Consider the following 27,981-nt stretch of genomic DNA (forward strand, 5'->3'; position numbering starts at 1 on the left):
TGATGTGAGAGAAGGTAATGATCTGCATTATTAGGAGTTCCTTATTTGGAATTTCCTTATACCAGTGTAAACAAAGGTCCAAGTTCAGTTCCTATCTCTGTCTCTCCTCCTAGTCACCCTCAATTGCCTCTCTCTTCCACTCATTGGCTGGCAGGTGCATCATCCCTTTGGCCTTGAAATTTTGATCTTCATTTAAATACAAGCATATAAACAGACCTGAATATGTGGGTGAGGTGGCTTAAGTGGATGACCCTAAGGAGAGAGAGAGAAAAAAGGAGCAGTTTCTGATAAAGATTAGTAGCACTCAAAAGTGCCATTGGTCCTTTATACATTCACAGTTAGAGAAATTAAATGACACGACCAGAGTCAACAACCTGTTAGAGGTAGGAATTGATTCTAGGTCTTCCTGACTCTAGATGGTGCAGTGGATAGAGCGCCCAGCCTGAAATAAGAAGACTCATCTTCCTGAGTTCAAATCTGGCTTCAGATATTTATTAGCTGTGTGATCTTGGGCAAGTCACTTAACACTGTTTGCCTCAGTTTCCTCATCTGTAAAATGAGCTGGAGAGGGAAATGGCAAACCATCCCAGTGTGTTTACCAAGAAAACCCCAAATGGCGTCATGAAGAGTCAGACTGAAATGACTGAAAAACTTCCTGACTCTAAGTCTTGCCCCCACTCAAGAGGGTATTTTGGCTCTGGGCAACTGAAGAGGTAACAGAAGAGCAAACTGCCAGAGAAAAGAGCAGCTTTGCCTATGTAACAATTTTGCTTTGTCTTCACTGTTATATCTCCAACTACGGCTTATGTACTCCCCCGATTACAAGAGACTAATGCATAGATTAATGCCTGCTCATAAACTATACCACGAATAAGTAAACATTTCTCTTTCATCGATGGAGAGATTCAATACAGAACCAGTTCTGTCTATGGCCATTAGATATGTGATGCATATGTATTTTAGTATTAAGTAACTTCTCTATTCCCCATCTGTGCTCTAATGCTGTACCATATGTCACCTAACAAGGTATGTTCCATTATTCTTTCATTCAGTTCACTGCATGTTGTTCCTCCTGTCCCTTGAAAATTAGCCTGTCTGTAATCAGAAATCACTTCCACTCACAGTTCAGTGCACCTACTATAGATGTGACAAATGCTTGTTTACTGGGCTGGTAATTGGATTAAAACATTGAAAAGAAACACAAATATGAAAGGTAATGAAAAATGAAAAAAAATTCACAGGCATAAAACTCAACACAACCCAAAGAAATTAAAAAAAACCCTAATGAATGAAAGTGCTATTAATAGGCATCATCTTTCATTAACAATGCTCTAGAGTGTGCAGACCTTGGCATTGAATTGCAAAAGAGATTTAAGCCCCTCAGAAGACAGAAAAAAAAGGTTTGTGAACAATCTTTATGAAATGATGGTCAGGAGAATGGCTAATTAGTTTCAATGCATCGTTGGGGCTCTGTTGGCCACTAGGCAGCCCTATAAATCTCCACGATGGCTGGATACAGGAATAGGGATAGCTCAGCTGCAGTGTTAAATTATTTAAGAGAGAGAATGACTCTTTGCTTTAAGTTTGGTTCTGGTTTTTCAAATAGCCCTGGCCAGAAGGAAGCGAAAGCACATTTTATCTGTCCCCCCCGTCCTGATAGCTATATGTGGTGTGGAAAGAGGCATATCAGTTGAGGTCAGAAAAGACATTGAGGTTAATCTTTGCTTGGTAAACTATCTTGTCATTTTGGGAGACCACTGGGGAACCAGGAATAAGACTTCTTCCATTCTCAAAAGTGAATCAGTGGACTTTATTCCCAGAACATTATAAGACATGAGCAAAATGCTTCTGACAGCCCTTGTTTGTTATTTTTAAGTCATGGAATGAAAAGAAAATTAAAAGCATATGTGTCTAAAAAAGACCCAACAATGAGACAAGAGTAATAGTATCCCAATACAGATGCAAAAATAAATTAAGAACAAGTCAAATTTAATATGCCATCATGGAAACAAGATAGGAAGAGAAAGTGTGTTGAGATCTAAAGTAAACCAAAAAGAAAAAAAAAAAGGAAGGAAGGGTAAAAGAAGAAAAAAGGAAAGACAACATAAAGGATAGGAAAAAAACCCGGAAAGGAAATGACAGGAAACCTTTCAGTATCATAAAAATTAAAAAGCAGAAAATGAAAGCCAAAGGACAAAACCACAAGCACAAACTGGTTAGTAGCTACTACTCAAACTGTCAATCAAAAATTCTCAGCAAGAGAGACTTACCTTTTTGCCTGGGCAAACTCTTTACCCCTTTATTCCTCTAGCTCTGTAGACCTAAATATCAATGAAGATAAAAAAAAAATTGGTTCTCTGATTTTTAAAAACCATTATCTTTAGAAAACCCCCCTAAAAATTGCAGTTTTCTTTTATTTTTCCTGTTGCTTATTTTTCTCTTAGATTTTAGTTGGAATTAAGGAAATGCATACCAATTAAGCAGGTGGGCCTAATTCTCTGGGCTGCCCTCATGAAAACCTCCCCCTCCACACATCTGAACTGAATGCTGAATTATAAACTGAAATGGGAAGGGGTATACGCATGTGACTGATTCAGCTCTCATTAGAGTTTTAAAAAAATGTGTTTTTAACATTAGTGTTTATAGAATGGACGTCCCTACAGATCAAAGAAACGCTTACCTTGGAACCTGTGGGCTTTTGCCCCTCCCTCCCCCATTTTTAAATAGAAGAGGAACAAGAGGGAAAAATCAATGCCTTTATGTCAAAGGAAAGGCAGTCTAGTGGCTTAATATGGGACTTCCTTGGCACTAGAATCCTGAATAATGCCTAGTCACTCTGTTCAGATGATGCATTATGGTTAATGAAACCTGTTTCCTATACGTACTTTGTTTTCTTGTTAGAGCATTTTCAATTCATGGTCAAATGACACAACCTTGTATTAACAAAAGCAGTTCTGTTCCTGAATGCTCAAAGCATTTCAGATGTGCTCAATCCAACAAACATTTTTACATCTCAATTCATTCACACCACATCTAGTAGATGTAGAAATAAATGTAGATGCAGAGGTTTATTTGTTCACTGGAGTACGCTGGCTTTACAAAGAAATGAAATGTTGGTATTTACATAGGGTTTTACAAAGTGCTTTCACATCCATAACCCTATGAGGTGGACAGGTCTTATTATCCTTATTTTACACATATGGAAACCAAGGCTCTCAGAGGCTAAGTAGTTTGGTCAAAGACAGGAAGTATCAGGACTGACACATTCCCAACCCTGATCTTCTCATTTCAAAGCCACTGTTATTTCTATTATACTGCAGCTGCTTCTGCTGGGAGGGAGATGCCCATGTGATTGTATTTCAGTGGCACTGGTTAAAGTCCCTAGACATAAAAGAAACCCTGTCAAAAATTAGTCTATCTGATACCTAACATGTCAAAATTAAAGTTTTATTCCTTTGACCAAGGCCAAAGTGGGTCCTTATCAGTTGTTTAAATGGAAATATCCTGGAGAAAAGCCATACTTGATGCCTAATACTGGTACATGCTTCTCAAATCCTTTCTTGAGAGCTGGTTTTGATTGGGTGGAGAGAGACAGGTGGTGGGAAAAGAGCATGAGTTTGATGGGTAAAGATTGAGGGCCATCAAGGGGGGAAAATATGCAGGAAGGGGCTGGGTTAGGGGAACTGACAATAAACTTCATTTATGTTACAATTTTGTCTCTAGGGTTAGCCCTGCGCATAGGCATGACCCAGAGAGACAGTAAGGCTATGTAAGTCAAGATCATTCATGGAGCTTCCTCATCACAGTTTCCAGGGGACTGAATTCTTTGAGTGATTAGTTTATGGGAAAATCTGATAGCTGAGGCTTGAAGATAATAAAATAAAACATTTGATAAAAATGTTTAACCTTTTTAAGAAAGCATCTCTCTACATGCTTAGAAAATATATTTTCCTCCCTGGAAATTGGAGAGTATCTTTAATATCTAATAATAAAAAAAAACTTCCGTAACATTCGCACAATGAAATGAATAAAACGGATAACCACGACTTCTCTTAAAGATATTTCATTTTAGATAGACTGATCAAATGAAACCATCATCATGGGTTCTCCTAACCCTAAGTTCTGTACACATTAGAGTGGATGAGTAGGCCACATAAGTATTTGATGTGTTTCATTCGTTGTTGCTTTACCTATAGAGCTGGAAATTCATCTTATTTCACTATGAACCCAAACTCCCCCCTTCCCTCACTCCTTGCATGCCTGAAGTGGGTAGAACTATATAAACTAGATCTAACAAATATTTGAGTTCTGGCTTTCTTCATTTGTTGTGGTTTGACCCTAATCCATGGATTTTATGACAAATGGCCTTAAGTTATTACGCAAGTCATTCAAATCAATTCAATAAGCATTTATTATGCACCTACCTTGTACAAGGCACATGCTAGGTATCATTAGAATAACTAGTATTTACATAGCACTTGAAGGTTTGCAAAACGCTTTACAAATATCTCATCTGATCCTCACAACAACCCCAGAAGGTAAGTGTTATTCTCATTCTCATTTTATACATGAGAAAACTGAAGCACGCAGAAAGAGATTAAGTGACAAAGCTAGTGGGGGCCTGAGGTTGGATTTGAACTCAGGTGTTTCTCTAGGTGCAGGACTCTATCCCCAGTACCACCTAGGTGCCTCATTCATATGAAAACAAAAAGTGTAATTGTTTCCTGCTCTCGAGGAATTCACTCTCACTTGAGGAATACAGCCTGTACACAAGTAAGTAAATATAAAGGAGATATGAATTGATAGAATGCCATTTCAAGAGGGGAAAAGTGATATTAAAAGGGGTCTCAGAAAGGTTTCTTCTATATGAGGTAGCATGCGATCTATGTTTTGAAGGAAGTTAGGGCTTCTCTTAGATGGAGAGGAGGAGGGAGTGAATGAATTCTGGATATGGTGGGCCACTCACACAAAGGCAATAGGAAGTGAGAGAAGGAATGATTTGTAAAGAGCAAAGCTAGGAAGAAAGTTTAAGAGAAACAATTTCAAATAAGACTTTGAAGATCCATGTGGATCAGAGTGGGGAGGGCTGTAAATAGCAGACTGAGGATCTTGAATTTTAATAGTAGAAAAACTTTGAAAAGTTTTGGGCAGGTGAGTGACTTGATCTGATTTTGCATTTTAGGAATACCAATTTAGCAACTATGTGCAGGATAGATTAGAGAGGGATAAACAGTGGACGCAAGGAAATTCATGAGGAAGCAATTGCAACAGTTTAAAGTCCAGCAGATGAGGGCGTGAATTAGGGTGGAAGCTGTGTGAATGTAGAGAAGAGGACAGAAGTAAGAGACACTGTGGAGATGAGATCAGCAGTTAGGTTAACTACTTGGATATAAAGTGAGACAACGAGAAAAGTCATGGATTGTTCTAATGTTCTTTAGGTGGTTGACAAGGCAGGTGGAGATGCAATCAACAGAAATGAGAAGTGTGGAGGAGGGATGGATGGGGGGGTGGGGAGAAGATAATGAAATCTGTTTTGAAGTTGTTGAGTTTGAGGTGCCTGTGGAATATCCATATGGAGACCTCCCCTACGTAGTTGGAAATGAAAAGGCCTGGCATTCAGGAGATAATGAACCAGATATATAACTGGGAGTTCTCTGCATAGAAATGATCACTGAAACTATGAATACTAATGAGATTAACAAAGGATAGGGAGTACAGGGAGAAGAGAAAACAACTGAGGAAAGATCCTTAGGGGATGCCCATAGTTAGCAGGCAGAATGTGGATGGTGATCCACCAAAGGAGGCTAAAAAAGGAGCAATACGATGGCCAGAGAAGAACCAAGACAGAAAACTGTCAGAAATGCCAAAGAAAGAGAGAACATGCAAGAGGAGGGGTAATAAACCTCACTGGCATGGTGACCCAACCAATGAGATTGCAGACTCTTTGCAGATAGACACCCTGCCATCTCCTCAGGCCCCTACAGAACCCAGCGTGTTCTGAGGACGGTCAGCACTCACTGAATGATTGTGATGCTTACTTTCCACTCAACAAAGATGGATTTAAACTTGTGAAAGCTGAAATCTTTTATCTTTTGCTTCTGGATACATCCATATACCCCTTTCATTCCTTTCAACTCTCAGTGCATTTCTATCCAGTGGCTTGGAAGAACTCACATTTGGAAGCTGTTACAAATTAATAGCCTACTTTTGCCTTCTGCACAGTGAACAGCAACTTGAGACTAGATAGAAATTCTTGACAGAAACCTCCATGGTTGCCTAACACATTGGTTGAGTTTCTGAAAGCAATCAGATTGACAGTTTGCAAGTTGATTGTCAAGCAATTGGATTTCATGCTTGATAGGGCTCTGTTGTTCATGAAGCCAGAAGTAGCAGACTAACATTGATTAGTCTTCATATTCTGGCTATGTGGACAATGGAATCAGTCTGACCCCTCGGCACCCTGTTTGCTTTCTTGGCGGTTTGCTGAAGTCATAATAATTCACACTTACCTAGGGTTTCGAGGTTTTCAAAACACTTTCCTCACAACTACCTCAGAAAGTGGAGAGCACAAGTATTTTTATGACCATTTTACAGATGAGAAAACTGATGTTCACAGAGGTTGTGAGTTGGTTACAAAATTGCTTCAGAGCCAGGGACTGAACTAAAGCTTCCTGACACTGGGTATTTTTACAACATTATTTTTGCCTTTTAACCATATTTACATTGATTTGATTGAACTCTCAAGACATAGCCATTGTCTGGGGAGAGATCACAATTTCTGCAAACAAGCAATTCATACTCATTGCTGGGAATTGTTCCAAGAAGGACTTTCACGCACTGTTGCATTCCCTTTTGCCAATAGAGGCTGCAAATAACCCTTCAAAAATGCTGCCATATTGCCAGAAGTGGCAATGACTTCTGTGAAACTGCCATATCATTCATTTACTGGTGCCAGAGACCCAGCAGCCAGCAGCCCAATGATGGGGTACAAAAAGGACTCAACTCAGTGGCAGTGCCCATAAATCATGCAGTTCACTTAGCCAGTATATAAATGGCCTTAATTTGGTTTCCCTGTAATCTTGATACAAGTAGTGAGATCCTCCCAAAGCGTTACAGTAACACCCTGCAACTAAAGCCCATCTCCCAAGAGAACCATGCAGGCAGGTGAGTTTCCTTAGGCTATCTAGTGCTACAGTCATCAGTACCTTACATCTGTCAAACAAAACAGGTAGCAGCTGGGCTGAAGCAGTCTGTTTTTGGAGACTGTATTAAAAAAATAAAGCTTGCTAATGTTAATAAATGAAGGCAATTAAAGGTTAAGCAACTAGGGTTACTGTGATCAAGCCCTCTGAATAATGAATGTTTACAAAGGCCAAGCCAATTAAATTCACTGAATTAAAATTCGTATGTTCAATATTCTTTCACTGAAGCCTCATCATGGTATGAATGTGACTCTGTAGAGCTAGACAAGCAAATCACAAGTTCCAATAGGTCCTATAAAGTGCAAAGGTTGGAAATAACAGCCTTGCAATAGGCTGTATAGTTGTTCAAAAAAAGTATAAACTGAGTGATGAAAAGCTCATTGCCAGAAGGTTGCCCACCAGTGATGAATTCCATTCTCCTTTAGCAACTCTCAAATATCATAGCATCAGGGGATGATAGATAATAGGAGCTTAGATTTAGTCCTGGGAGGGACCTTGAAGGCCATTGACTTTACTTCCTTATTTTATAGATAAGGAAACTGACGAAACCACACAGGTAAGTGGTTGTCATAATTTGAATTCAGGTTCTGTGACCCCAAGGTCAGTATTCTTTCCATGTTGGTAGAGAGGGTACAAGTAGCGTTGTAGCATATACTCTTAGTTAACAAAACTCTAAAAGTTTTCAAGTTTTCTGAGATGTCCAGTTATGTAGCATTAATGTAAACAGATCGTTAGTCACTGTTGATGGAGGTACATGTTCAGCCTGATGAGGCGGTTATAACTCTCTTGATTAAATTCCAGCTTTATCCACTGTGCCACTTATATGCCATTTGGGCATCACAATAACCCTTTGGAATAGGTGTACTCCTCTACATTTCACTGCTGAGGAAAAAACTCAGCGAGGTCAGAGCCTCTCAGTTAGAGAAGCTTGAGTGACTTGCCCATGATCACACAGGAAATTTCAGAAACAGGGTTTTCCTCACATTTAGCAGTTCATCTCCTTTTTTGGATAGCTCTAATTATTAGGAAAAACTTTTCCTCATATCAACTCTAATTCTTTCCCTTTGGACCTCTTAGTCTTAGTGGAGTATACTCTAGCCTTGGATAAAGACCTATATTCTTTTATTATATACAATAAACTAATTAGATGTCCTAATTGCATCATGGTAGTAGTAGAGTTCAGTAGAAAACCATATTTTGAGAGTTAAAAAGTTAGAATATTAGTCCCAGGCTTACCACTAACTAAATGATATTGGATGAGTTATAAAACTATACCAAGACTCAGTTTCTCTTCTTGTAAAATAGAAATACTAAAATTTGCCTTTTTTCAGATCTATTAAAGGCATTAAATTTTAAAAATATATAAAAATACATTGTAATAAATATTCCCCTCAAACCCTTTTCTCTTCCTAATTTCCCTATTTTAATCAAAGATAGCACCATTCTTCCAGTTACCCAGATTAGCATCCTTTCAATCAAGGAAGCAGCCCTTCCTTCTCTCTGACCTCTAACACCCAATTGATTTCCATGGCTTGCTGATTCTTTTTCCACACACACATCCTATCTCTTCCTCTCTCCTTTCCTTGTTACCACCCTAATTCAAGTCTTCATCATGTCTCATCTCAACCATTTCAACAGCCTCCAAATAAGTTTTCCTGACTTCAGTGTCTCTCTTTTCCAATCCATCCTTCACTTAGCTGCCAGAGTGATATTCCAGAATCACAAGTCTGATGTCTTCACTCCTGTGCTCCAAAAGCTCCAATGATTCCATCTTACTTCTCAGATAAACTATAATCTTCCCTGTTTGGCTTCCAAATCCTATAAGTCTAGCTCTGGCCTACCTCTGAAGGCTTATAGTGGATTCATCTCTTTTTCATATTCAATGAAACAACCTGTTTGCTGTTCCCCACGTACAACATCCCATTTGCTATGTCTTGGTCTTTGCCCAGAGTGGTTCCATTGCCTGCAGTGGACTCTCTTCACTTCGACCTCACACAATCCCCAGTTTCTTTCAAATTTCAGCTTCAGGGGCACCTTTTATGGGAACCCTATCTTGATCTCTAACTATCATACTCAGTTCCTACTGACTTCCTCCTCGAAATTAATTTACATTTGATTTTCAGTATACGTATAGTTTCCCCCTAAAAAGCTCCTTGGGGGCAGTATCTCTTTCAGTTTTAACTTCATATCCCCAGCATCAAGCATGAGTCCTGGCATGCAGCAAATACTTACAGCTTTGTTATTGAAAGGTTCAGGAAAACCACTCTTAACTGCAAAACAATCATTCAGGACTTTAAAATCATCAATTCTTTCTGCACTAAACTTTTAGGAGGAATAAAAAACTTAACATGGACTTATTAAAAAGTAACAACTAGCTTTCAGGCCATGTCCTGTAGAAAAAATGGACAAAGATGAGTGATGTTCAGAATGATCATCCGCAGGTACTTTAAGATTTCTTAATTATCAAACAAAAAATGATATCTCTCTTCAGGCCTCCTTTCCTTCAAAAACCAGGGCTAAAAGCTTTGAGTTTTCCACTCCACTACATTGCCTCGTTAAAACCTCGGTGAACTAGAATGCTTAAGACGGGGGATAGGGTTATGACTCATTTTCTGATTGATTAAATTCACGTGTAAATCTTTTCTAATTTCAGCCCTGATTTTCAAATAGACTTTTAAAGTGATTTAGTTCATTTTCCTGCTTACAAGAACAATAGTCATGGCTATCGAAATCCTGGATGATGGGCAAAAGAGAAACATTTTCTTATCTAAGAATAAGTGCCTGGGTCCCAGGAGTTTGTAGTAAATGCTGGTAAATGTTTAACAACTAGCTCTCTGAGGGAAATATAGGACACACTTTTAAGTTTAATTTCTATTATTAACATTTCCTCCACCACTTTGTTAAGTCTAGACAATCAATAGAACAATAATTCAAATCCTCCTTTGTAGCACTTAACGAATTTTTGAGATGTAATCATTGCCACCAAAAATTTAACAATTTGCATTCCTGATCCAGGTCAAGTTGGCTTCAGCACACGCTGTTTGTAGAGTTCCAACCACATGAAGGACTGATCATATGGTGTACATGTCCTTCAAATACAGAGAAGACTCAGAGGGGACGGGATAGTTATCTTCAAGTATCTGAAGGACCCAGAAGACAGAACCAAGAGTAACAAGTTGGAAGTTGCAAAAAAGGAATTTTATATTAATAATGATGATGAAAGTAACTAACATTTATAAAGTGATTTAAGGTCTATAAAGCAATATGTATGTATGTACAAACAAAATATATACATATATGTTCTAATTTAATCTTCACAATTATTGTGTGAGGTAAGAGTTTATTCCCATTTTATAGATGAGGGAACTGACACTTAGGTTGATGACTTGTCTAGTCACTCAGCCAGTAATTTCTGAGGTAAAATTTGAACTCTGTCTTCCTTATTCTAGGTCAGTTGGGCCAAACTGCTTGAATTTAGGCTTAACAACAGGAAAAGATCAGTAAAAACTAGAGCTGTCTCAAACGGTATATGAATAGACTGTTGGGTATGTGATATGTTCTCCCTTATTATAGGTCTTCAATCAGGGGCTAGATGATAAACCATCATGTATGTTCACATAGGATTTCATTTCTGATATGTGTCAAACTGCTTTCCCTTGCAACTCTGGAATCCTTTGATTCTGTGAGAAGTCTATTTTCTCCTACACATTCATCCAAATAATGTTTTAGAAAGACAACTGAATGAAGCTATCCTGAGGACCAGACTAAAAGCCATACTGAGGAAAGCACAATGTCATGTCCCAAATAGATATTAAGGAAATATTTATTGTAGGAATGATCACATGATGTATGCCAGCTCAATTCAATTCAATTTAAAACACTTATTGAGAATGTACCCAAATATTTTGTGTCTCACACAATGCTAGGTACTAGAGATAGGAAACCCGAATTAAAACAGTCCCTTCCCCAGAGAGATCACATTTTATTGAAGGACAACTATATCAAAGAATTTTTATGACAATTACCAAGTTCCTGAGCAGATGGATAACTGTCTCCTAAAACCAAGGAAGGCAGTAATAACTTACTAAAGGCATAACCAGTGGATTCTGTCGGGTGTTTAACTATGTGGACAAACTTGTCTGTTCCAAATCATCACTTAAATCAATTCAGTTTTTTAAAAAATAACTGGTTGGAATGCTTTTCTGGGTGTATTGATTGTCCCCCCCTCCCCACTTTTATACATGTGAATTGACTAGTTAATTCTGTCAAAATGATTGAACTGGTTATGTGTAAAGATAGCCTTCAAGTTAACTTCAGATGGAGAAAGGGGAAATGTGTTGTCAACCTGTAGCCCTTGGATTAATCCTGACTGGGAAATGGTGTGGGATATGCTCAATTTTATTTTAATCTGATCTTCCCATTCCACAATGTATGCTTATCCTCAGTGTTCCAGTGGATTTGGGTCTAATGTGAACACTCAAATAGGCACTTTTGAAAATCTAATTTGCATAAGCCCATACACTGTGTTGCGTTGAAAAGATCCATCAATAAGCACAATTTTGTTCCTGTAGATATAACTAAAAAGGCTCCTTAGACATTCCTGGGACAAATTCAATAAACTCAGGCTAACGTGCTGTTTAAGTGATAGGGAACAATTTCCATACCAATTTACAGTTGTGACCAGGCTTGGGACTATTCGTGAGGCCTTTTGTGTTTAAAAAATAACACCATTTCAATTTGCTGTCATCTGCAAACACAAGCCCAGCAGTCATTAGTACAGATGGGTATTATTTATTTGGAAGGCAGAAAAATTAGGGATGTATTCTGAATATATCTTTTTCTAAAACAAAAAAAGGCCTGCTCAGTTTTTGTAACATGTAGGTTTGTAGGGAATGGCCTGGGAAGCTGATCCCAAGCACTCTCCTGAGGCTAATGCCTTCTTAAAAAAATGCTATGCTGGTATGTGCCAGCAATGTGGCTAATAAGGACAACCACTGGGGGCTATAGCGCTGGTTTAAAAACTATTCTCATAGCGTGCACCTTCTCAATCTGACAACCTAGACCATTTTGTAAATAAGCAAACAGCATTCTTTTGGGCATCCCTACGCTATCCCTGCCCCTCTTTCTCTTTCCTTTTTATCCCTTTGGGGGATCTTGTATATACACATATGTGTGTGCCGGGGAAGGGAACCAGTGTAATGAAAGCTGGGATAGATTTCCAACATGGGGTAGTGGTGACCTTACTGAACTTAGAACACCTGTTTTTAGGAAAGGAAAGTATGATTCTCAGAAGTAGAAGGGACTTCAAAGACTAACTAGTACCTAAACAAGAACCTCTTCTATAACAAGTTATTCAGTGGCTGATTCTGCCTCTTCCTGACTCTGTTGGCTTAGAAAAATCATTTCACCTCTCTGAGCCTCAGTTTCTTCATCTGTAAAATGGGGATAAGCTGGATTTGTAGTTAGAGAAACTGAATTCAAACCTAGTTTTGCTATTTATATCTATGTGACTTTGGGAAATTGCTTCACTTCAGTTTCTTCCCTTATGTAATTAAGAGGGTGGACCAAATGACCTTTAAGGTCCCTTCTTACTCTAAATATATGATTGCATAATTTATGTTACTAATTATGCTAAATATCTTTCTGAGAGGTAACAGGGTATAGTCAACTGAGGGTCAGCCTTTGACTCGGGAAGACTTGGCACCAATTTCCAACAGCTGTGTAAGCATGGGCAAATCATAAGTAGTGAATGTTTAGAATATCTAAAAACCTGAGAAAGCAGTAATGTTGGGTAGGTTAGGAATTCTTGGTTTCAGTTAAGAAGAGTTCTGCTGGAAAAAAAAAGAATACCTGTCTATTCTTGATCTAGAAAATTGTCTTTTATTTGTTTTGCTAGATGCCGCATGTTTGAAGTGAATTTCTGTTCCCAAAGCAGGGAAACTCAAAATTATGAAGTCAACTGATATTAGGCAGCACCAGACAGAGCTTCAAGAAAAACCCACAGGTAGATGCCAAGCCCCAGTACTAAGATCTTTGATTTCTCTTTTAAAAGGTAGCAGGACTCCAGTATAGAAGAATCCCTCTCACAATAGAATTTCCTCAAGGATTGGTAATGGCAGATCACTAGTCAGATATGTCCAAGTAAAAACTGAATAATTGTTTGTTAGGTATATATATTTTGTTAGAGTGATGGTCCTGCTCAGATATAGGTTGGATTACTTGACCTCTGAGATCCCTTCCAATTCTGAGATTGTGTCGCTCTGGTAGGATTTCACTGGTCTCAAGAAAAGATTGGAACCCTGGATGATCCTTTCCAGTCTTGTTGAATCTACTACAATTTGGGAGACCAGGAATCAATTTGTGTCACTAGCAAGTCTCAAGGCTTAACTGTTGCACACATATGTCATGTGCATTCCAAGATACACATATACATATGTGCATGTATGTATGCATGTGTGTATATAGGTATATGTGTGTATGTATATATGTATATGGAAGCTTTTTGCTTTTTTTAAACTCACATTAGGTACTTTCTCCTGAAAAGACATTTGTAGCCCAATAGAGAATTAATTTTATCCTCAAATCATTTGTGAAAGTAGTAAAATGCTCATAAATTAAATTTCATTTCTATGAGATTTTTCATGCACATCCCTATTACTGTGACCCTGGGAACAAATTTTGACCTTTACAATCCTTTTATTGAATTTGACATTAATTTTTTTTCTTTATTTTTAACAGGTTTTCACTGTACTTATTGAACAATGCAGAGGTCCTGGGGGCTGAAATAACACCTGTAAAATGCCCACGAATTTTAACCAAAGACTGCAGGGCTAGGTGATTAAATGCTTTGAATTTTCAAAGAGCAACATGATTAATCCAGGACCACAGTGCTGAGTGGTTTCACACTGGCTTCATTTGTAGGTATTGTTATTTTTCTTGGTTATATTTGATTTGAAGGAAAGAAGATTTTAGCTTGTACAGTAAATCTGGCGATCTATCAGCTACTGAAAACAATCTTACTCTACTACCTGAATTGCCTTCATTTGTTAACTTTAAAAAATGGCCTGAGCTTAGTCAGTGTGAGAAATAGAAATTCAGTGCCAAGTAGTTGTGCAGCAGGTGTGAGAATGAAGGGAGATTAGCTCAAGTTGCCTAAATAGTCACTAAATTAAATCAGATCATAGAATCCCAATGAGCCGACTGCAGATAAATAGAACTGGGACTATTTCTAAATGAAATGGACCTTTAAACCAACCCATTTGTAATACAAACCCAAACTCTACATTCAAATCAGGAAAATTTTGGTTATATCATTGCAGGTCTTCCAAGGTCTGATTTATCTATTGTGTTGTTCTTCAGTCCATTCAACAAATATTTATTGAAAACCTACTATAAAATTAATAAAAACAGAACAAAACAAAACCATCCTATAATCTACAATCTTTAGCATTAATATAATTGGAAGGAAAAAAAACATACCCAAATGAAAAGCTAAATACCAGCACTAGGGCTTTCACTGGAAAGGAGGATACTCTGGTATGTTGCTAGTACTTGATACTTTAGGAGAATTTCATTTTTCCTCTTTTTCCTGGTTATTCTTAGTGCCTAGAGTATAGTTTCTGGATTGATGAGTATAGGGTGGTGGAGATTAAAAAAAAAAAAAAAAGCAGGAAGATGGGACGGACTGGATCACTCTACAAATGATGTCCCAACCAGCTAAGATGAGATAAACAATAATTGCTCCCCTGTACATGTGAGTGAAATGTGCTTATGACTTGGTCTTATCTAGCTAGTATACCCAAAGGAAAAAAAGGCAGCTTTTGGCCACTGAGTTGTATCTTCCCCTGGGCAGAGAACCCCAGGTGAGGAGAAAAGAGGGGAGGAGAGGAGAGAAGCTAGCTGCTACTCACTTACAGGTTGTGTTTGTCCTTCATTCTCAAAGAGGACTATGACATCAGGGAGGTGATGACATGACTTGCAGTTGACTTTGATTTGGGTGCATGGTCACCAGCCTCACTTTCTCCTGCAGAGCCATCTGGGTCCAGTGGCCAGATTTCTTACTCAAAGACCAAGCCTTAAGCCCAATTCACTCTGGAGTTCTTAGATTGGACAATAGGTCCCTGCTCTCCTAGCAGAGAGTGAATGTAAATATTAAATACTAACTGTTTCTCTTTTGCCCAGGAACCCTGAGGGTCTTCCCCTCACATTTTGATTTTTTTTCATTATTAACTGGACCATCCCTTAAATATCTATTTAAAGTGGCCTATTCACTGAATGAGTATCTCATTCAAAGTGAGAATCTGTTAGCCTAAAAGGATCAGTGTCTCCTATTGCATCCTGGGTCATCTCCATTAATCCTGATGGATATCTGGTCACTGGACCCAGATGTCTCTAGAGGAGAAAGTGAGGCTGGTGACCTTGCACAGCCCTCCCTCCCTCCAATCAAAGTCAACTGAAAGTCATCTCATCATCTTCCTGATGTCATGGTCCTCTTTGAGAATGACGGACAAACACAACAACAACATGTGTGACACTAGAGCAGTCAAGGGGATCTTTGTTCCTGTCCTGCTGAGCTACAGTTAGTAGAACACTCAAGAAGCCTAGATGTGGCATGCCCAAGAGTCCCACAGCTATCTGAGGCATGCAGAACAATCAACCTTCTCTAAAGTCTTGTGCTTTCTGCTAATGCCATTCCTGTGAGTGCCTGCCTAGTTTCTTTTCTCATGCTGTATGGAAGAGGAATGGGAATATTTGGATTCTAGCCTCCTGGTGATGAGTGGAAAATTGAGAAAACAAATTCCAGCTGAAATCAGGGACCATTTGTTATATTATCTGTTGCTTCTTGCTTCTTGATAGTGCCATGATTTTCCTAAATGAATTAAGTTTTTGCTTTTGACCATGACATGAAGATCAAGGGATTTGTAATAGCTGGATCTAAAAGGAGGGGATTTCCTGTGCCTTTTTTGTAGCTTCTGACCCTTGTTGTTTGTTCTTCTTACTGGGGCCAACAAGAAAAAGTCTAAGCCTTCTTCCACATAACAGCCCTTCAAAAACTGGAAGAATGTTATCATGTGCCCTCGAATTATTTTCTTTTCCAGCCTAAACACCCATAGCTCATTCAATTAATCTATCATTTGATCTTGATTAATTTCACCATTTCAGTCTTCCTTGTCTACATGTTCTCTAGCAAATGTGTCATAAGGGCAGCTTAGACACTGTGGATCAGAGTTGGACTTGGTAGACCTGGGCTCATGTTCTCCCTTAGACACAAGCTGTGCGATTCTGAGTGAAGTATAAACTTCTCTGTACTTCAGTGTTCACATTATTCCTTTTTCCTTCTTCTTTCTTTTTCCAGACATCTGATTGCATTCATGTAGCAAACTGTCTATACCAATGCAGGTTAGCAACTGTTTTGTAACCTGTTGTCATAGAGAGTTGCCTTGAGTACTTAGAACTTAAGTGACTTATCCAGGGCAACCAAGTCCTAGTGTCAGGACTGGTATTCCTCCCGACTTTCAGGTCAGTGCTTTATTGACCCAAGCCACATGACCTCTCTCCTCTATAAAATGAGGATAATAATAGCCCCTCCTCATGGATGCTATGAAGATCAAAGGAGGTAATGTGGAAAGTACAGTGCAAACCGAAAAGTGCTATATAAATAGGAAACAGCATTAATATTTCTAAAATGCTAGGGCCAGAACTCAACACGTTCCTTCAGAAGGGTCTTACCAGGGGAGGATATGGTGGGAAATGTTTGGCTCTTGATTCTGTCATTAAGCATGTTAGCTATCACTTCTAGTTTTATGTCATTTATAAGTATGGTAAGAATAGTGTCTATCCCTTTATTTAATTCATTTATAAAAATTAGACCTTGCAAGTTATTGCTATTATTATTACATGTGTAAGCATAGGTCCTTGGGGAGCCAAAGCAGAGACCATATTCCAGGCTGATATCTAACCATTAATGATTGTTCTGGAGATCTGACTATTCAACTAATTCCAACCAATCAAACTGTACTTATCTCACTCTCTTTATCTGTCCATAAGAATAAGATGGAAGACTTTGTAAATACCTTGCAAAAGTATAGGTGAATTATATTTATTCTCTTGATTTACCAGTCTATAATTTATGAAAAAGATGATAACATTCATCTAGCAAGACCCATTGTAGAGGAGTTACATTGGCTCTGTCCTTTGTGATTATGACTTCCTTTCCTTTACGTTCACTAACCTCCTTTAATTATGTTTTTAGAATTTTTCTGGGAATCAGAGTCAAAGTAAATGACCTACAGGCTGCAGAATCCACTTTCTTCTTTTTATTTTCCCTTTAAAAAACTGGGATATTTCCCCTTTTCTAATTCTGCTATTTCTTAGGTGAGCCGTTGGTCCATCTCTTACCACTGAGGTTGTTTTGAATTCAAAGGAAAGACTTCATATTAATTCCTATTATATATCAGCTTATAATATTTAGCCTAATGTTCTAACCTGTCAAGATCTTTTTGGATCCAATATGCTAACTTGCTTTTTAACCTTTATTCTAAAATATCATGTTAGGGAGCTTACTTTTGCTTAATCTTACAGAATTTCTTTAATCATTATAATACAGCAGATTTTTAAAAATCCACAGTAAGTTAGTAAACCACAGATGCTATATAGAGAAGTCAATTTTGATCAGTTTGTGGAATTTTTCTTTTTACTGTATGTGCCACACAGAGATCATAACTGAGTGGAGAGAAAGGGTTTTCAAGGAAAAGACCAGGCCTTCCAATTATAACAAATTGGGTACAATTGGGTAAATAGCCTCTGGTAGGTTGCGAAAATGAAAAGAAAGTATATTATTAGGAGACAAAAGTAAAACCACCCTTTTGACCTTCTACGTTGTGCCAGCAAGTTTTTTTCTTTTACTCCCTCTTCCTTCTAAACTATAGGATTTGCTTTACAGAATATCCTCTCCTCATATCTGTAATCTGCTAGGAGCTTACCCCAAAGTAGAGATTGTCATTTAGCCCCTTCAGCATGGCTAAAATAGTCATTCTGAAGTAGGCAAATATGTTTAATGACATTGGAAACCAAAAAATGGCATGGTGGTTGGAAATAATCTCTAATAGAAGTAAATCCCAAAGAATATGCTTTACTTTATCAGCATAAAAATACCTTGTTTCACAAGATTTCAGTCTTCTTGGGGCATTAGGAAAGAATTGCTATTTATAGGCTTGTTCCTCCTACACAATGCTAAATACCAACCTCTGGTTGTTTACTGGGTGAAAAACTGTGGCAGAATATCCTGAGAATAATAAAAATGGTGATTGCTATTCTTGGGCAAGTTTCTTCACAGGGTAACTTGGATGTACACAGCAACAGTAAACTTAAAATGAATGATTGTTCAGGTCTGTTTCTTAGTTTCTTTAATGTTATGACTCAACCTGCCTGAAGACTTCTTTTCCATCTCTTCGATGGGAATAATAAACCGTGATGAATTTGTTGTAATAGCTTTTGTTTCCACCACCATCTTATTTCTAAGTAGTGGGACAACGGCCCCTTGTATTTTGGGAAATAAGACCCTTGAGAACAGTGGTGTTCAATTGGAGGCAGTGGAACCCAGCTTTATTATTGTGTAGAAATGCAAGGATGGCAGGAAGACATCTTGATGTTGGGTTGCTATGGTTGCATCATGATGTGGTGTTGACAGAACTCCATTTCTGCATGTAGGTAATGTGTAATAATCTCAATGAACACATCAGAAAAGATGCTTCCATGTCCAAGGGGGTATTCAGGAGGTCCTGGGTTCCCAGGACTCATTTTCTCTGCCATCTCTGGATATGAGTAGGATCAGATACTCTTTTCTCTGCGTTAGTCCTAATCTTTTCTTCACTTCTTTTAGTCTTTATCTAAGTCACTCTTGAGTAGCACAGGGCAGGATTAAAATGACCAATATGGAAAGAATCTATTGGTCTAGAAAGGGTCATCTTGTTTTGCAGAGTTAAAGATTTTTATGGGACTCTGAGACCTCTACATGGTAGGAATTGCACTAAAGGCCCATCTTTTTATTGTTTTGGTTGTTTTACTGCTTTTTTTGTTGTTTGCTTTTGTTTTTGTCCTAAGCTTAGATGAGAAGCAAGATTCCAGATAAGATTTTGTGAATATAGTATGAGGGGAAATGGGGACTCACAAGGAACTGGACCAGGGGCTATGATATAAAATAACGCGTTGCATCAGGCGTCTATAGGAACTAAGCCACTCATATGGAGGAAAGAAAACTGGATTTGGAATGAGGAGATTCAGATCCCAAATTTGCTGCTAAATTCCCTGTGTATCTTAGACAAGTCACTGAATCTCACTAGGCATCACTTTGCTAATTGGAAAAAAAAATCATGGGGTTGGACCAGAATATCTCAAAGTTCCCTTCCAATTATGAATCCTATAATCCTGTGACTTTTAGGAAACAGGCTAGGCAAATCCTCATGATTCCAGTCCACTAAGCAGGGTGATGCTTTCTGCTGAAAAGGTGACGTCTGGATTTCCTTTCTTGTACGGGTCCACCATGAAACAAGAAAAGGAAATCATAAAATATACTCAAGGAAAAAAAAACATTTCTCTTAATTGGTAAAAAGACTGCAATGTCAATTACAGAATATCTTGTTCCAACAGGAGAAACTTTAAAAGGTAGTTATGTTCGTTTGTATGTTTTTTCATGATTAAGTGACTCAGTGGATGGAGTGCTAGACCTGGAATTAAGAAGACCTGAGTTCTAATCTGACCTTAGATGCTTACTTAGCTGTGTGATCCTGGGCCAATCATTTAATCTCTGTTTGTCTTAATCTATTTGAGAAGGAAATGACAAACCACTACAGTACCTTTGCCAAGAAAATGCCCTGGATAAGATGTTACATGGGATCACAAAGAGTCAGAAAAGATGGAGTGACTGAACAATGACTAGTGTCATTTGTACGTTTTCCTACAAGTGTGGTCTGTCTTAAAACTTGACTTCAGGGAGGTTACTGAATAATTGTTCTCCATAAGTAGAGAGATTGGGAGGATCAGAAACAGGATTAGACTTGAATAGTCATACTTTTGTGCTCCTTATAGTCATGCCAAGGGAGGAAGCATCCAGTGTTCCAGAGAGTCTAGCTTATGCCACTGTAGTACATCCTGAATGATCCATGAATCTCAACCCCCAAAACCATGGAAGCAAGTAGAGTCAGTGGCAGCCAGTTGGAAGGTAGGAGAAACTGGTCAAGTAGACTCCAAAAGAGGGGTGCAATGGTAGTGGGACAATGCGGATGGAGAGCTAGGCTCCAATGATGCAGAGGTGGTGGTTACACCTCATTGTGTGGGGCCTAAAGAGGTATTTGTGTAAGGTGCGGGCATGACCGGAGAGAAGCCTGCCATGAGAAAGAATCATCAATTTCTCCCCAGTACAAATATTGGAGTCCTTACACAAAGCCCATGTCTACCCTAGCTACCATTTTGTCTCCAGTCAATCGAAACCCACTACATCCCAAGGTAGTCTATTTCACTTTGGGTTAGCTTTAGTTGTTGGGGATGTTTTTTTTTTTTTTCTTTTAAATCTAAGTTGCTTCTCAATTCACCTTAGTAAGGATTTATTAAGTTCTTTCTCTGGGGAAATAATTGTGCTAGTCACTGGGGACTTTTTAAAAACTGAAAGAATATCTATACCCTTATTCCTTAGGAGAAATATAACATGTATAGATAAATATACAGAATATATGAATAACTAGAAGATCAGGGAAGGCTTTGAAGAGAAGGTGGTAGCTGAGCTAAGCCTTAAAGAAAGACAAAAAATTAGATATGTAGACATTTAATTTAATTCAATAAGCATTTATTTTGAGTGCTCATTACAATATACTCAAGGGACTACGCTGGGTGCTGAGGATGCAAAGACAAAGGTAATAGATAGTACCCCCTCAAGGACCTTACATCCCTCTTGAAGGGGAATGGGGGGAGTCAGTTCAGAAGATGACATTCTTTTGGGAGAACAGGAGCAAGTGCATTCTAGGCACACATGATGGGTTGTACAGAGATAGAAAGTGGCAGGCCAACTTAAGGGAATGACTCTAACATAGAATGTGTGAAGGAGAATAATGGGAGATAGGGCTTAAAAGGTAACTTGAAGCCAGACTGGGAAAGGCATTAAATGCCAAACTGAAAAGTTGATATCTTCTCCTACTGGTAATAGAGAACCCCTGAAGATTCTTAAGTAGGAAAGTGATCAAGTTAGACCTGAACCTTGGATAATTTAGGCAGCTGAGTGGAGGATGCTTGGGAGAGAAGAAATATTGAGAGAACACCTTATTGGGAGGCTGTTACTACTACTAGCACCACCACTAACACTAGCACCACCACCATCACTACTACTACTACTACTACTACTGCTACTTCTACTACCACCACTGCTAGCTAACATTTATATAGCACCTACTATGTATCAGGCACTGTGCTATGTACATTACAAATATTATCTCATTTGATCCTCACAACAACCCTGGGAGGTTGGTACTGTTATCATCCTTATTTTACAGATGAGGAAACTAAGGTAAACAAGGGTTAGGTGACTTGTCCAGAGTCACATCGCTACTAAGTGTCTGAGGCCAGATTTGAATTCACGTCTTCTTCATCTCAGACCCAGCACTTTAACCATTGTACCATCTAGTGATGGTGCAGGCATGAATATTGCTCATTCTATCTATGTAGGTCAATACTAAATCCCCCCAACCCTAATCTCCCCAGTAATTAGAAATGAGAAATTTATTCTGTCAAAAATTTACATGGGAAAGAAGATACAAATGAGAATCCTGAGTTTTTTTCTCTTCAAATTTCAAACTCCCCTCCCCCCCAAATTTGGTGAGCAAGAGAAGGTATTATTTTAGACAAAATTAGGACGCAGGTGAGGATAATCGGCCATGTCTCTCCATCCTCTTTCCATAGCACATCAATAACACTGATGGTGATTATACCCAACATAACTGTGTCATGCACATTCCATTTCCTCATATCATGCCCATTCTACCACTCTCCCCACCCTGGGAAAATAATAACTAAAATGGGATCCAGACCTTCCCTAAGCGCAGATAAGTTTTCTCTTGATTGCTCTCTGCCCTGGCATTCTTTCTAGTGGTGGTATCTGGGGCATTCTACCCCCGGGGACTGCCCCAAGGTCTTCATCTCTCTATTTCCACAGAGTGGTATCTCAGGTCCCTCCCTCATAGGTCTTTGTACCTATTTTTCTCTTCCCACTCCCTTCCTTCTGCAGCTCAAATGAATGGACTTGTGGGATAATAGCCTACTTACATCTCTGGCTAGAGGTCAGCAAGCAAAGGGAGAATTCCTATTTTCAGGGACATTCTTATTCAAAGGATTCTTATTCAGGAAATTCTTGGTTAGGTAGTCTCTAAGGTCCCTTATAACTCATGGATTCTGGGATTCCATGAAGAACGGTCAGTCACATAAGGAAAGTAACTGGTGCATTTTTCTAATTATTGAGTTTGTAATTGCTTTACACATTGTAACACTGAGGACATTTCAGACTTTCAAGCATAAATGTTTTATTGAAGAGTAAACAAATCCCTGACTAAAACTATGATATTCCCTTATTATGTAAATAATGAAAAATTATTTGTATATGGAGCATGATCTCCTTAATGCATTTCTATTTTCCTCATGAATTTAGACTGAAGGATTAGGCAGGTCAAGAAGAACCTGAAGAACCAAAGCCATTCATGACCAGGCACTTGAGATAGTCCTGACATTAAGTAAAATCATCTGAACAGCATTTTTTTCTAACAGGAGTCCAAGTAGCTTATGTTGAACTTTCTTAATAACCTGAAACCAAACATAATTTTCAAGCCTTCTAGTAGAGGACATTCATTATATGTTAGCATATCAGATAGGAACACAACCTGCTTTACAAATTCAACAGTATCTGGGTCAAAGAAAAAGAAAAACCCAACCCTACCTCTTCTTTATTAGACTCTCATGGAACCACAGAGGACTTCACTTACTTGTATTTCCAACTGGAGTACTGTCTAGTTCTTAAACCTAGATTTTTGTTACTGTTTCATTTTTAAGGAAAGATAATAATAATGATTTTATAGTACTTTAACATCTGCAAAACACTTTACACTTATCTCATTTTATCCCCAAAACAGCACTGCGAGGCAGTTGCTCTTATTATCTCCATTTTACAGATAAGGAACTGAGAGAAATGGAAGTTTGGGGACTTATCCAGCTAGTAAGTTATCTGAGGTAGGATTTGAATTCAGATCTAGCATTCTATCCACTGTGCCACCCACGATGCAAAAAAACCCAAACCCAAGTGAAGAAGTAATCAGCAATCAAATTACTCTATATCTGATTTAGAAAACAGAAGAGGAGAACTAGAGGTACAATCTTTTTGACAGCAGTGAATTTATTAAAAAACTGAGAAAAGATCACACGGTTATTGTTCCTTGTTGCATTGAAATATGCCTAAGTCTTTTAAGCCTTCACTAGCCTAAAGCCTTCACTAGGCCCAGATGAATTCCCTGACCTGGTCTTTCTACTCCCTCCCGCGTTCACCCCAAGGCTGCCAGCCTTCCCAATAGTGATGTCTGGGGGTCCTAGGCTGGACATTGTCTACTCTTAGTATGCTATAACTGTTATGTTAATATCATTGATGATAACACGCAAACAATACTTAGTAGGTCTTTTCGTGATTGATTGGATTTGAAGGCTTCCAGACTTTATCTTTGAGATGATCTCAATAAGTTGAGGATGTAGTCAAAAGAACAAGGAAAGTAAATTCAGTGGGAACATGTCAAGTTTGTCTACTTGGTAAGGATCTAGAAAACCTCACCAAGTTCTCTGAGTATAAAAAAAAGAAAACAAAGGGCTATGGATGAAGAGTCTTAGAGAATTACAGGCTGATGATGAATCATAATGTTATATGAATAATGCGGGGAAAATTGACAGGTGGAAAGCATTAGGTAACTTTTCTTCTGCATTTAGCAAGAGGGGAATAAAAAGACTTCCTAAATTTCTTTTATGTTTTGTAGCGAAGTATGTGCTTCATTTAAATGCCAGTGTGTGTAAGTTAACTTCCCACTTAGCTTTTGGCCTGGTGTAGGTCTGCCTGGAGGGGAGAACACTGAGCTAAGGAATGAGGCATGTTTCTTACTCGGTGTCACGTTGTACACAATGAGGAAAACATCGCTCTTTTCGATCAGATCCATAATCTCACCAGTCATTAACTTCTAGGGAGGAATCTCTCATTACCAGATCAGATTGGCACCTCTCTGCAGCTTGTGCTGTAGGGAATCGTCTGGGGACACTAACAGATGAGCAATTTGCCCAGGGTCTCATGGCCAAAATGAGTCAGCCCCAGTATAGGTGGTGGGAATGGGAGCCCTGCTAGATCAGATGGTAAGTTTCAAGCCCCACTTCTGTCATTTGGGGAGAAAAAAAAAAGAAGGAAATGAATTTCCACAGGTGGCTAATATCTTCATTATGTGCTTCTGTTAGAATTTATTGATAACTAATAAAATTAGTTATTGGTAACTAATTACCAATGGTAATATTGGTAATTAGTTACCAATAACTTAAATAACTTAGAAGTTAGTTTACAATAATGTCAATAACTTAAAAGAAAGAGATAGATAGAATTCTATGAATGCATTTCATAAATATTCTGATTTCTTTTCTAGTGTGTTACCTCTCAATAGTCTGTACCCTACAGGAAGTAGCTGCCTTGACTGAAAGAATACTTTGCTTCCAATAGGAAGCATTTAAAGAATTATCCTCAAGGTTGGATTTAATAAAAACACTGATACGAGGTGAAGAGGTACGTTGTGCTGTCCTTTATTATTCCTTGGAAGCAGGAACAGTACTCACAACCTATTCAGTAAGTCTCTGGAAGCGTTAGGTAAGCTGGAATCCAACTCAAGCTGTTGGAATGAAGCTTATGCCTACCCCACAAAAAGAGCAGAACTGTGGCACAGCTCAGCAAGTCTCTTTGTTTCACTCCCAAGAATTGATTGACATTGTGGGATGGCATGGTTCATTCCACAGCAGAGATCAATAGCAGTCACAGCGATGGCGGAAAATAGGAGATCAGCTTTACTATGGCCCGGATTCCTCTGAATGTACGCTTCCAGGGTTAGGCCACAACGGAGGGTGATTGGATATTGGCCTGCATCCTCGTGAGGTTATGTGTTGTTTTAGCCCTTTCCCAGTAGTAGGCAGAAGTAACAACCTGCTGTTTCTAGAAACTTTAAGGGCTCCCTCTCATGATGGAAAATTTCCTGAATTATCAGACTGTTCAGGAAAGTCTTCTCTTCCCAAATTCAACTTAAGATCTCAAAATCTACTCAATAAATCAATGGTCACACAGAAGTGGTGTGTGTGTGGGGAAATCTCCTATTTTTTCAGGGTACTCAGTGTTGTTTCTGGTTGCATATTCTTCTCTTTAGGATGGAACTGATAAAATCTTCCTGAGCCTGACTAGCTTTCTCTTTTTCAGAAAAATAAAAATGATCGATTACGTTGCCATCGATTAGAATCATAGGCACCTTGTGAAGAGGTATTTATTTTTATTTGTATTTATATGCCCAATACTAGCCCTGTAGGAGCTTAATAAAGGCATGAGAAAAAGATTGTAATTATAAGGAACCTTAGAAGTTATCACTGATTGCACTCCTTTTATTTTCAGGTGTGGAAACTGAGGTTCAGGGAAGGTAAGTGACTTCCTCAAAGTCCTAAAGCTAGGAAGTATTAGAAATGGGAATGAAATGAGGGTTTCTGTCTCCATAGGCAGTGTTCCTTCCATTTTATGACACTGCCTCCTAGCCAGTGTTATAAGTGCCTCCTAGAAACCTACCAGCATACCACACACACACACAAATACACACACACACACACACATACACACTGTCATCAGCTGGTAACTCCTTTCAAACTAAAAATAGATACCATTTCCACATTCAATATTAAAACAAGTACAGTAAGAAAATAGAGTTATTGGCTCAGGAGCAGCATTACCATCTTTTGATATGAAGTGTGTATGCATATATAGGATTATATATCAGAATCACAGTTTTGCCTGCCTCAGGTTCAATGGAGTGAAGATATCAGTAGGTAATAGTTTCTTTAGACATATATAGCACCTTCTTTCAAAGAAGAATAGATGGAAAAATCAGTTTCAGCACCGCAGCTGAAAATCCAGGATTGAAAGCGCTAGCCTTGAGAAGTTACAATTTTTCATAAGAGAAGGTGAGGTAACATGTAACATTTCAATTATAGGGCTCTCAAGGGGACAGCAATGGAATCATATGCAAAACCGTGGTCTTCTGGGAAACTTGCCTTCCCAGAAGTCAAATGGAATGGAAAGTTGTAATAATAATGCTTTAGAGAATAGTTCAAAGACCGATCCACCATTGGGAAGTAAACAGACACACCTATCTTCTCCTAGAATGCTAAGAAATGTCCTTTGTAGAGATTTCTTTGGCCTGTTGAACCATCTGACCAATCAACTGGGTTATTAATATATAGAAAACGCAAGACTGTAAACCAGTATTTCTAACAGACAGTAAGAGAAAACCTGGGTGAAGCATTTACACTAGATCCCATTCCAAGATAATTCCTACCTGGGTGCACAAGCTACCTTAGGTAGCAGATGGTAAGAGGTTAGAGGAGGGACAGTTTGCTATAAAGAAATGGAATTGGGTATTGCTGTCGCCTCTATCAACAAGGTTGATGCAGAGGATGGTTACATGGGTATTAGGTGAATTGCTCCAAACAACTGGAAAGTAGGTTTTTCAGGAGGCAGAGAAGAGGAAGAGTTTGAATTGCCTAGAAGGTGAACAACCTTGTTAAATATCCAGGGATTTAATGATAAATCTATATACATATATATATATATATATATATATGTTTTACATATGTAGTAGACGCTTTATGTATATGGATGTGTATATTTATAGACATGTGTATATATATATATACATAACCTATTATTGCTCATCCCCATTATACACACACACTGCAAAACATTTCAAACTAAATACTGTGAAATTAATATAAACCAAAGCCATTAATAGACAAACATTTATTAAGCATTTACATTCCATCAGACACTGTAGATATCACTGAGAATAAAAAGAAAGGCAAAAAATAGTCCTTGTCCTCAGGGAGATTACATTGAAGAGAAGAACAGAGCAAGTTTGCATAGGTAAACACAAAATACATACAAATTGGGTGGAAATTATTATATATAGAAATTGAGGGGGAGGCATTAACAGGAAGATTGGGAAAGGTCCCCTGCAGAAGGTAGAGTAGAAACTTGTGGAAGGAGTAAAAAAGGAGAGCATTACAATCATGGTCCCAAAGGAGAGATATAAATGTACATACACACACACACACATATACTAGAGAAGCTGGGTGGCACAGTGGATAGAGTGCCAGGTTTGGGATCAGAAAGACTCATTTTCCCTGTGTTCAAATCCTGCCTCAGACCCTTATTGGTTGTGTGATCCTGAGCAAGTCACTTAACCTATTTTGCCTCAGTTTCCTCATCTGTAAAATGAGCTGGAGAAGGAAATGGCCAACCACTCCCAGTATCTTTGCCAAGAAAACCCCAAATGGGATCATGAAAAGTTGGACACAACTGAAATGAATGAAAAACAAAACCAAAAATCTATCTATGTGATGAGAGATCATGTAGGAGAATTACAAATAGAAAGGGATGAAGCAGCCCAATTTAGGGCCAAAAAGGGCTGAGAGTTGTGAA

The 27,981-nt window shown here is 38.5% G+C and overlaps 1 long non-coding RNA gene across 1 annotated transcript in view; it reads right to left on the minus strand.

Annotated features, from left to right (window-relative positions):
- Positions 1-27,981, minus strand: part of LOC140533532 (uncharacterized) — a 360,271-nt gene that overhangs the window by 126,185 nt on the left and 206,105 nt on the right. Inside the window, exon 2 of the long non-coding RNA XR_011976956.1 lies at positions 2,271-2,321. This is a non-coding gene — a long non-coding RNA (uncharacterized lncRNA). The remainder of the gene's footprint in view (positions 1-2,270; positions 2,322-27,981) is intronic.

The sequence above is a fragment of the Notamacropus eugenii genome, chromosome 3, assembly GCF_028372415.1.
Source record: "Notamacropus eugenii isolate mMacEug1 chromosome 3, mMacEug1.pri_v2, whole genome shotgun sequence".
NCBI lineage: Eukaryota > Metazoa > Chordata > Mammalia > Diprotodontia > Macropodidae > Notamacropus > Notamacropus eugenii.